This window comes from Octopus sinensis, linkage group LG28 (assembly GCF_006345805.1).
Source record: "Octopus sinensis linkage group LG28, ASM634580v1, whole genome shotgun sequence".
NCBI classification, from domain to species: Eukaryota; Metazoa; Mollusca; class Cephalopoda; order Octopoda; family Octopodidae; genus Octopus; species Octopus sinensis.
Genome location: NC_043024.1, coordinates 2,403,525 through 2,413,495, shown reverse-complemented (window position 1 = coordinate 2,413,495; position 9,971 = coordinate 2,403,525).

The window sequence follows — 9,971 nt, the reverse complement described above, 5'->3', positions numbered from 1 at the left end:
CCAGAAGTTATAGTGTTAAAAAAAGCAAGGACTAATGTTTACTTGGAAACGGTTGATGATGATGATGATGATGATATATATATATATATTTATTGCCCACAAGGGGATATACAAAGAGGGGACAAAGAAGGACAGACATAGGGATTAAGTCGATTACATCGACCCCAGTGCATAACTGGTACTTAATGTATCGACCCTGAAAGATGAAAGGCAAAGTCGACCTCAGTGGAATTTGAACTCATAACGTAAAGACACATGCATTTCGCCCGTCGTGTTAATGTTGCTGCCAGCTCGCCACCTTTATATATGTATATATATATATATATTATATATATATATATATACATATATATATATATATATATTATATATATATATATATTGGTAAAACGGTAAGATAACAAAAGAAAGAAAGAAAGAGACCTCAATATTATGTAAATAGAGGAAATTTATCTATAAAATAATATGTTACATTTACTCAATAGTCAAGATAAAACTCTGAGTTTCAGATGCCGAAGTGGAAATCCACAACACCATCTCTTCGGTTATCGGGCCATCTGAAAAAACGCTATGAAAAAATACCGTTATATAAAGGGAAATTACTGTATTATAATTCTGCGCCCCAAAACCCACGTGCGTACTTATACGTCACTATGGAAACATACACATCTTCACTCGCATTTTTCGCCAAATATATACGCATATATATACAACCTCATACACACACACACATGCGTACCGTAAAAGTTCATACATACGTCTATATACGCACAAACACAAGAAAAACCATGTTTAAAGGTAACAGAAAAAAAAACATAAGGAAGTATACAAAGCATAAAAACCACGTTCATATACGGACATGCCCCTATGCACTCATACACACACACACGCCCATATATGTACATACCCGCACATATTTATATACGCATACATACACACGCATATACAAAAAATGAATATATATATGTCCCCCACCCCCACAAAATAATGGAAAAATACTAAGTAAAAACGTCTATATATATATGTGCATTCTCATGCCCGCACACATCTCTTATTATAAAAGGCAGATTTTATCTGCCTCCCTTTGTAACTTATAGAAATCTACAATATAGGATTTCTTCAATTACAATTTACCTAGCATTTTTAAGAGTAGAATGCATCGGGTCATGCCAGGTCCAGTTTTTAAAATTTAAACTCCAATTAAGCAAAATTTACAGAAAACTCACATTCTGGTGTGTATGTCAAATGCTTTTCTTAATGTGGTTTACATTAGAACATAAAATTCAAATCGGACCATGTTAACACCATAAATTATTTACATCAAAAAGATGCTTTTTTCTATGAAAATCCCTATTTTTTACGATTTTTTCACTGCTGTGTCGCCACTTTTCGGTGTATTTCGACCAGAAAAATGTTCACAAAATTTTTACTTTTCAAAATTACAATTCCAGCGGGTCGAAACATACCCAAGCAACGCCGGGCGATACTGCTAGTATATACATATATAGACATATATATGTATATACATATATATGCACATACACACACAAAAAAGTTGGCGATTACAAAGGAATTTCACAAGAATCATATATATAGTGGAAGCCGCTTATTGTGATCATTTCCATACAGCATTGGCCAACACCTAACATATGACGTTAAACAAATATAAAGTCTGAACCAATTAATTTTGATAACAATAACCGGCTGATAACGTTATCCGCTATTCCGATTGACCGCCACTCCATTCCTGCCCAGCCTACATCAATACACAACAAACTACGCATTTCTATAAATCGCAGTATTTGCTATACAACGTCTTCAATCAGATCGTATTCCTCTCCAATATATATACATATATATATAATAACTTACCCCTGATGCTTAATAAATAAATAAAATTTATTTACTTTCGATTTCGTCTCCAAAGAATTGAGGAAACGTGACAAGCCGGAAGTAAGGTGCGTCATGTGACTTAGACTCTTTAATATATGAAACCACAAAGAGTGCTGCTGACACAAAAGCGAAACTAAGAAGGAAGGGGGAACGTAATATTGTTGTTGACTATCACCATGGTTACTGTCTAAGCGGAAGGCGCATGGCTCGGTGGTTTAGCGCATCGGGCTATCAATCGCGAGTTAGTGAGTTCGATTCCCTGGATCTTTTCGTTTTGACTGGCAGATTTTTAAAATAATTTCTTTGTAACTAAACACTTTTAAACTTAAGTACCAGTTATGCACTGGGGTCGATGTAATCAACTTAATCCCTTTGTCTGTCCTTGTCTGTTCCCTCCTATCTTTTCGGTTTGAGCAGCAGTTTTTAACATAATTTCTAGGTAACTAAACACTTTTAAACTTCGTATACTGGTAGAATTTGTTACATAAATCATATTTTTCTCTTGGCTTTCTTGAGAAAATTCTGTAGTTTGTAAGCTACAATTATTCACCTCAATAGACGTCATTGATTGGTTGAAATTGCTGAAATGCAAGAAATTAAACAACCAATAGCTTACAAGCTACAGAATTTTCTCAAGAAATCCAAGAGAAAAAGATGTTTTATAAACACATTCTACCAATATACGAAGTTTAAAGAATAAGTCCTGGGGTCGATTTGATCGACTAAAGGCGGTGCTCCAGCATGGCCACAGTCACATGACTGAAACAAGTAACAGGGTAAAGAGAGATAGCTAGATAAACAGGTAGATAGATAGGTCGGTAGATAGATAGGTATGTAGGTAGGCAATTAGATAAATAGATAGACAGATAGATAGATAGACACAAATAGATAGATAGATAGATAGATAGATAGAAAGATAGATAGATAGTTAGATAGATAGATAGATAGATAGATAGATGATAGATAGAGAGAGAGAGAGAGAGACAGACAGACAGACAGACAGACAGACAGACAGACAGACAGATAGATAGAAGCAGTTCTTCCTTCGAAAAGGACGATTCTTTTCTTCAGCTTTAAAGCTTCCAACATGAATGTTGGTGGTGGTGGCCATGTTTATAGCAGTAAGGGTTGTCTTTACTTCTTTGTATCTTCTAAGGCCAGGCTGGAAGGTTTCTGTGTGCGTTCAAGCGGAACAACTTCCTTTTCAGACAGATAGTGGAAGCACTCCGTCGGTTACGACGACGAAGGTTCCGGTTGATCCGAATCAACGGAACAGCCTGCTCGTGAAATTAACGTGTAAGTGGCTGAGTACTCCGCAGACACGTGTACCCTTAACGTAGTTCTCGGGGATATTTAGCGTGACACAGAGAGTGACAAGGCCGGCCCTTTGAAATACAGGTACAACAGAAACAGGAAGTAAGAGTGAGAGAAAGTTGTGGTGAAAGAGTACAGCAGGGATCACCACCATCCCCTGCCGGAGCCTCGTGGAGCTTTTAGGTGTTTTCGCTCAATAAACACTCACAACGCCCGGTCTGGGAATCGAAACCGCGATACTATGACCGCGAGTCCGCTGCCCTAACCACTATATAAAACACAAAAATACAAAGTAAATAATTTTAAAACTAAGTAAATAACACACAAAAACACAAAGTAAGGATCGACTAGTCATGACTAGCTAGCGCGGATGCACGAGTACGCGAGTGCGCGCACCAGGACCACTCTTCTCAAGTAGTACCGATAGATAGACAGGCACAGATATGCTATAGAAATAAACTTTGACGTACGCACCTTGAAGTTTTCCAGTGTTAAAACTTTCTTTGGAAGTTGCACGTCATCTTCAGCAGGTGCTTCGTGTGTGTGTGTGTGTAGGCCGAGTACGGCCGAATGGTCAAGAAGATTCCTTAACAACCACGAGGTCCCTCGTTCTGTCCTACTGCGAGACACTTTGGGCAAATAACACTTTCTGCAGTGTCCAGTTGACCTGAATGAAATCGGACAGAGGGGAAAGTGCTGAACCCAGGAATTCCAAAGAGGTCAGCTTCGGGTCGCAGAGGTTCTTGTATGATCCCAGCGGAATCCTCGGCGACTCACGGGAATTCCGGAGCAGGGGATTCAGTTGGTCTTACACCTGAATCCTCAACGGCGAACGACGAGGATCCACGATGTATAAAAATGTCTGTATAGGTATAGATGGAAATGGTGAGGATATTAAGAAATGGTTAATAGCAAAACGTGGGGAATAAAAAAACTGGAATGGGCAGTGAAAAGGAAAACGAAACAGTGAAAGAAATTATATAACTTTGTTTAGGTAATATTTTTTTAGTCCTTCTATTTTTCTGAGTTGAGCGTTAGATATGAAATCATTCGTATCTAATTCCGGTCTCCCAATAATCATCAGTTATAAAGTGGAATTGATCAAGGAATAAAGATTTGTATGAAACTATAGCAGGAAATAAACGGAATTTGAAAGACTGAACGGTTAATGGACGAGGGGAAGTAACTCTTCTTTCAACAAAAGTCCTCAATATTTTTACATAGCTTCGGGTTTAAATGACAATTAATTCAACAAATTGTTAGAAAGGATCACAAAAGTACAGTCCCCAAAATTACTGCAGGGCTTCATCATCGCCTGAAGAACCCAGTTTCCAGAAAAACTTTTCGCTGGGAGCTGCACAAAGCCAGATTTCAAGGGAGGGCTGCAATCAGAAAACCATTACTTTCAAAAACAAACGTTGCAAAGGGTTTAGAGTGGAGTAAAAACCTATAGAAATGGTCCCTAGAGCAGTGGAAGAATGTCATTTTCTAGGACGAGTCATCCTTTACCTTATTTCCGACCACCGGCCGAATATACGTGTGAAGAGAGCCAAAAGAAGCATTTGACCCAGACTGCCTTCTTCCAACTGTTAAACATGGAGGAGGATCTGTAATGATCTGGGGAGCTATATCTTGGAAATCTGCCAGCCCAATGATTTTCCTTCATGGCAGAATTAATAGTCAAGACTATTTAAGCATTTTATCTGATCAAATTCACCCTATGGTTGCGGAACTGTTTTTGGAGGGAAACGCAAGCTTTCAGGATGATAATGCACCAATTCACACAGCTAAAGTTGTCATTGAATGGCACGAGGAACATTCATCCGCAGTTTCAAAGTAAACATTAGTCCTTGCTCTTTTTAACACAATAACTTCTGGTATTTCATATACAGCAGATCTTTCCTTCTATGTTTCTGACGAAGAGCTCCGCTCGAAACGTTAAACCCTCCTTCTTTCCTGAGCGTCCAATAATTCTATATTTGTTCCACGTCTTCGCATTGTTGCGTTTTTTTTGAGCTTTCTTGTTTGGATTAACTATATATAGATAAGGTAATCGAGGTAGTCAGAGTATGTGACAGAATACTTAAGATTAGATTAGTGCTCCATCATAGGTTAACAACTATTATATCGGCCTATGCCCCTCAGCCAGGGCTACCTGATGGACAGAAAGACAGTTTCTATGACACCCTACGTCAGACTACCTCATTGACGAATGACAGGGACCTTCTCCTTGTGGCTGGTGACTTCAATGGGCATGTTGGACGACATGCTGGGGGCTTCCATGGCGTACATGGAGGCTACGGTTATGGTTCCCGCAACGAGGAGGGAATCAGGCTGCTGGAGTTCTGCGATGCAAATAGTCTTATGGTTTGCAACGCTAACTTCAGGAAACCGACAAGCCACCTGGTCACCTACCGATCGGGCTGGCATACTAGCCAAATCGACTACATCCTTGCCAGAAAATGGGAAAGATGGCTGCTTATAAATGCCAAAACCTTCCCAGGCGAAAATGAACCCACAACATAGAATGGTAGTCAGTGACTTAGGATCAGACTAAGAGGACGACAAGAAGACGACCAACATGGAGAAGGGTCTGGAAGTTTAAAGACCCTGCGAATGGACAGAGATTTAGAGACATGTTACTTGAAGCCTTTGACGAAATAGAAGGGGGCATAGCTACACATGTGGTAGAAGACAACTGGACGCTTCTGAGGGACAACCTGCTGAAAGCCACTGACCAGATCTGTGGCTGGTTGCAAAGTCCCCTCAAGACCCAAAATAACGTGGTGGTGGAACAATATTGTTGACAGGGCTATTAGACAAAGAAACAGGCTGGAAGGCCTGGAAGAACGGTGGTAGCAGGGAAGTGTATCAGACTGCCAGAAGGGAACGCTAAGAGGCAGGTGTATATAGCCAAGGGGAAGCAGATAAGAAAAAATTGCCAATGTTCTGCCGCCGTGAGGATGAAAAAGACTGAGGTATTATTGCTAGACAGTGTGTGAGAGAGAATTGTGACGTGGTAGGAGAGAAATGTGTTCGCAAGGATGACGGCTCACTTGGGCTAAATGAGGATGCAAAGAGAGAGGTTTGGAGACGAGACGCCATATGAAAGGTTGCTGAATGAGAAAAATGAATGGGATAAGAGTGTCTGCCGAATGTCGACCCAACAGAGGGACCAGCAATCCGAGTTGACAGTTCCTTAGTAGTTAGGCAATTACTAGCATGAAAACAGGGAAAGCCCCAGGCCCATCAGGAATTACTGCAGAGATGCTCAAAATATCTGTAGTGTTGGAAATATGCTTAGTCACCCGTATGGTTAACAAGGTGATACACGAAGGAGTCATACCCATGACTGGTGTAGCAGCATAATAGTCAACTGCTACAAAGGCAAAGGTGAGCCCTAGATACAAATAACTACAGGGGTATCAAGCTGCTGGATCAGTAATGAAGGTTATGGAGAGGGTTATAGCCCAACTAATTAGAGAGAGAGTTAGCTTAGATCAGATGCAGTTTGGGTTCGTGTCAGGGAAAAGTACTACTGATGCTATATTCCTGGTAAGACAGCTGCAGGAGAAATACCTAGCCAAAGATAAGCCCCTGTACCTGGCTTTTTTGACATGGAGAAAGCCTTCGACAGGGTCCCCCGATCCCTTATCTGGTGGTCAATGAGGAAACTAGGATAGATGAATGGCTAGTGAGAGCTGTGCGAGCCATGTACAGAGACGCTGCTAGTAAGGTAAGGGTTGGCAACGAGTACAGTGAAGAATTCTGGGTAGAGGTTGGGGTCCACCAAGGTTCAGTCCTCAGTCCCCCCCTATTTATCATAGTCCTCCAGGCAATAACGGAGGATTCAAGACAGGATGCCCCTGGGAGCTCCTCTATGCTGATGTACTTGCTCTAATTGCTGAGTCACTATCAGAACTGGAGGAGAAGTTCCAGGTGTGTGGAAGGAGGGTTTAGAATCGAGGGGCCTTAGAGTCAACCTAGCTAAAACCAAAGTACTAATAAGTAGGAAAGTCACAAAACGCCTTCAGGTAGATGGCCCAGCTCGATCTGTAGAAAAGGTGTAGGTAGAAACTCTATAAGGTGCACCAAGTGTAAGCTATGGACACATAAGAGGTGCAGCAATGTCAAAGGAAGGCTAACTAGGAAAATAGTTTTTGTCTGTGGCAGATGCTCAGGAGCAATAAACACTGGAAATGTGCAGAGACCAACTTCTACCACGCTTCAGGGAGACAAACTAGAAGTAGTTGATAGCTTCCGCTACCCAGGTGACCAAGTCAGTAGCGGGGGTGGGTGCGCTGAAAGTGTAACTGCTAGAGTAAGAATAGCCTGGGCAAAGTTTAGAGAGCTCTTACCCCTGCTTGTGACAAAAGGCAGACTGTATGATGCATGTGTATGTACAGCGATGCTACATGGTAGTGAAACATGGGCCGTGACTGCTGAGGATATGCGTAAGCTCGCAACAAATGAAGCCAGTATGCTCCGATGGATGTGTAATGTCAATGTTCATAATTGACAGAGTGTAAGTACCTTGAGAGAAAAGTTGGACCTAAGAAGCATCAGTTGTGGTGTGCAAGAGAGACGTTTGTGCTGGTATGGTCATGTGATGAGAATGGCTGAAGATAGTTTTGTGTGCAAAAGTGCCACACCCTAGCGGTGAGGGAACCTGTGGAAGAGGTAGACCCAGGAAAACCTGGGACGAGGTGATGAAGCATGACCTTCACACTTTAGGACTCACCAAGGAAATGACTAGAGACCGAGACCTATGGAAGTATGCTGTGAGTGAGAAGACCCGGCAAGACTAGTGAGACCATAACCCGTGGCCTCTACCTGGTATGTAGCCAGTTGACTTATACATACCTTTCCTTCTTGGGACACAAAACTCCACTTGTGAAGACCCGTTGAGGCAAGTGAAAATCAGAATCAAATCAGATATCAGAAGGCAGAACAAAAATCGAAGTCGATCAACATCAATGGAAATTGCGGCTGTGATACCAGTGCTGGTGACAAGTAAGCAAACCATCCGATCGTGGCCGCCCCGACTGGCCTCCATGCCGGTGACACCTAAGAAGCACCATCCATTCGTGGCCGTTGCCAGCCTCGCCTGGCCCCCGTGTCGGTGGCACGTAAAAAGCACCATCCATTCGTGGCCGTTGCCAGTGCCGCCCCATCTGGCCTCCGTGCCGGTGGCACGTAAAAGCACCATTTGTTCGTGTCCGTTGCCAGCCTCGCCTGACCTCCGTGCCGGTGGCACGTAAAAGCACCATCCGTTCATGGCCGTTTGCCAGCTCCGTCTGGCTCCTGTGCATGGAAAAACCACTCACTGAACTCGCAGAGTGGTTGGCGTTAGGAAGAGCATCCAGCTGTAGAAACACTGCCAGATCAGACTGGGCCTGGTGCAGCCTCCTGGCTTCCCAGACCCCGGTCGAACCGTCCAACCCGTGCTAGCATGGAAAACGGACGTTAAACGATGATCATGATGATGATATATATACAAATTAAAATCCAGGAAACAGAGAAGTTGCATTAATATAGTTTATTCACTGCAAAAATTCAACATGTACACTTACAGCTGTTTCGATTTTGCTCAAAAGAAATTCCAATAATTAAAATATTTAATGGGCAAAATTCATCAGAGGAATGAAAAGACATATCGTTAGGTTCACGTTATTCTTCCAAAACATCTCAACAGACTAAAACTTTTTTTTAATTACTATATTGGTATAAATCTTGACCATTGGGTAACAGGTTGTATAGGGGTAAATCTTATATATATAAAACTGAGAATGTGTGTCTGTCTGTCTGTGTGTTTCCCTAAAACTTGTGAACTACAGAGCCAATTCATTAGAATTTTACACATGCCTTACTTAGGGTCCATGTATTTCATGGGCAAAAAAAAAATGTCAACTTCTTGCCTAGAGCGAGCCCATAGCAATATCATATCTTCTCCACTATTTCAGTATTACATGTTTAAAAGTGAAACAAAAATATTTCTCTATTTTATGTCAGATGCTTTCACTTTAACAATAAAAATAATAATAACAATTCAATAATATGTAGTAAGTAATAATTAAAATCAAACTAAAGTATAAATAATCGTAACATACCAAAGTAAAAATAGCATCAATGATTTGAACTTGAATAAGTGGGTTCACATGAATGGGAATAAATAAAAATATAATTAGCGTGCAGAATGAATAGTCCAGATGGTAATACAAATTAAATTAAAGAAAAGACTATTGTCTATAAAGTATACAATTGTAGAGAAAAAAAGAGCTAACAATTCCAGTCTGTATATATTTTGAGTATATCATAGCGATATCAAGATATAACTTTATATTTGCATTTATGTGTAGATGTATATAGATAGATGGACATGTAATATGTACACATATTATACATGCACTAGCACTATGCGACCCGGCAACGAAGGGTCTTTAATGCTAGTTGGTAAATAATGGTAGATAGTGAGTTATATCTCACAGAAATATATTATTTATAATGTATCGATTTAATTATTTTTGTAATTCAGTATCTATATCAGTTCAATCCATTTCTTTAACAGTTATAAATGTGATCACGTTGTTCTCTCATTCATATGATACTATTTTTACGTATAACTCACTATATCTAACATTATATTTAATGCGGTTTCGATTCCCGAGACCGGGCGTTGTGTGTGTTTATTGAGCGAAAACACCTAAAGCTCACGAGGCTCCGCATGGGGGGGTGTGGCGATCCTTACTGTACTCTTTCTTCTG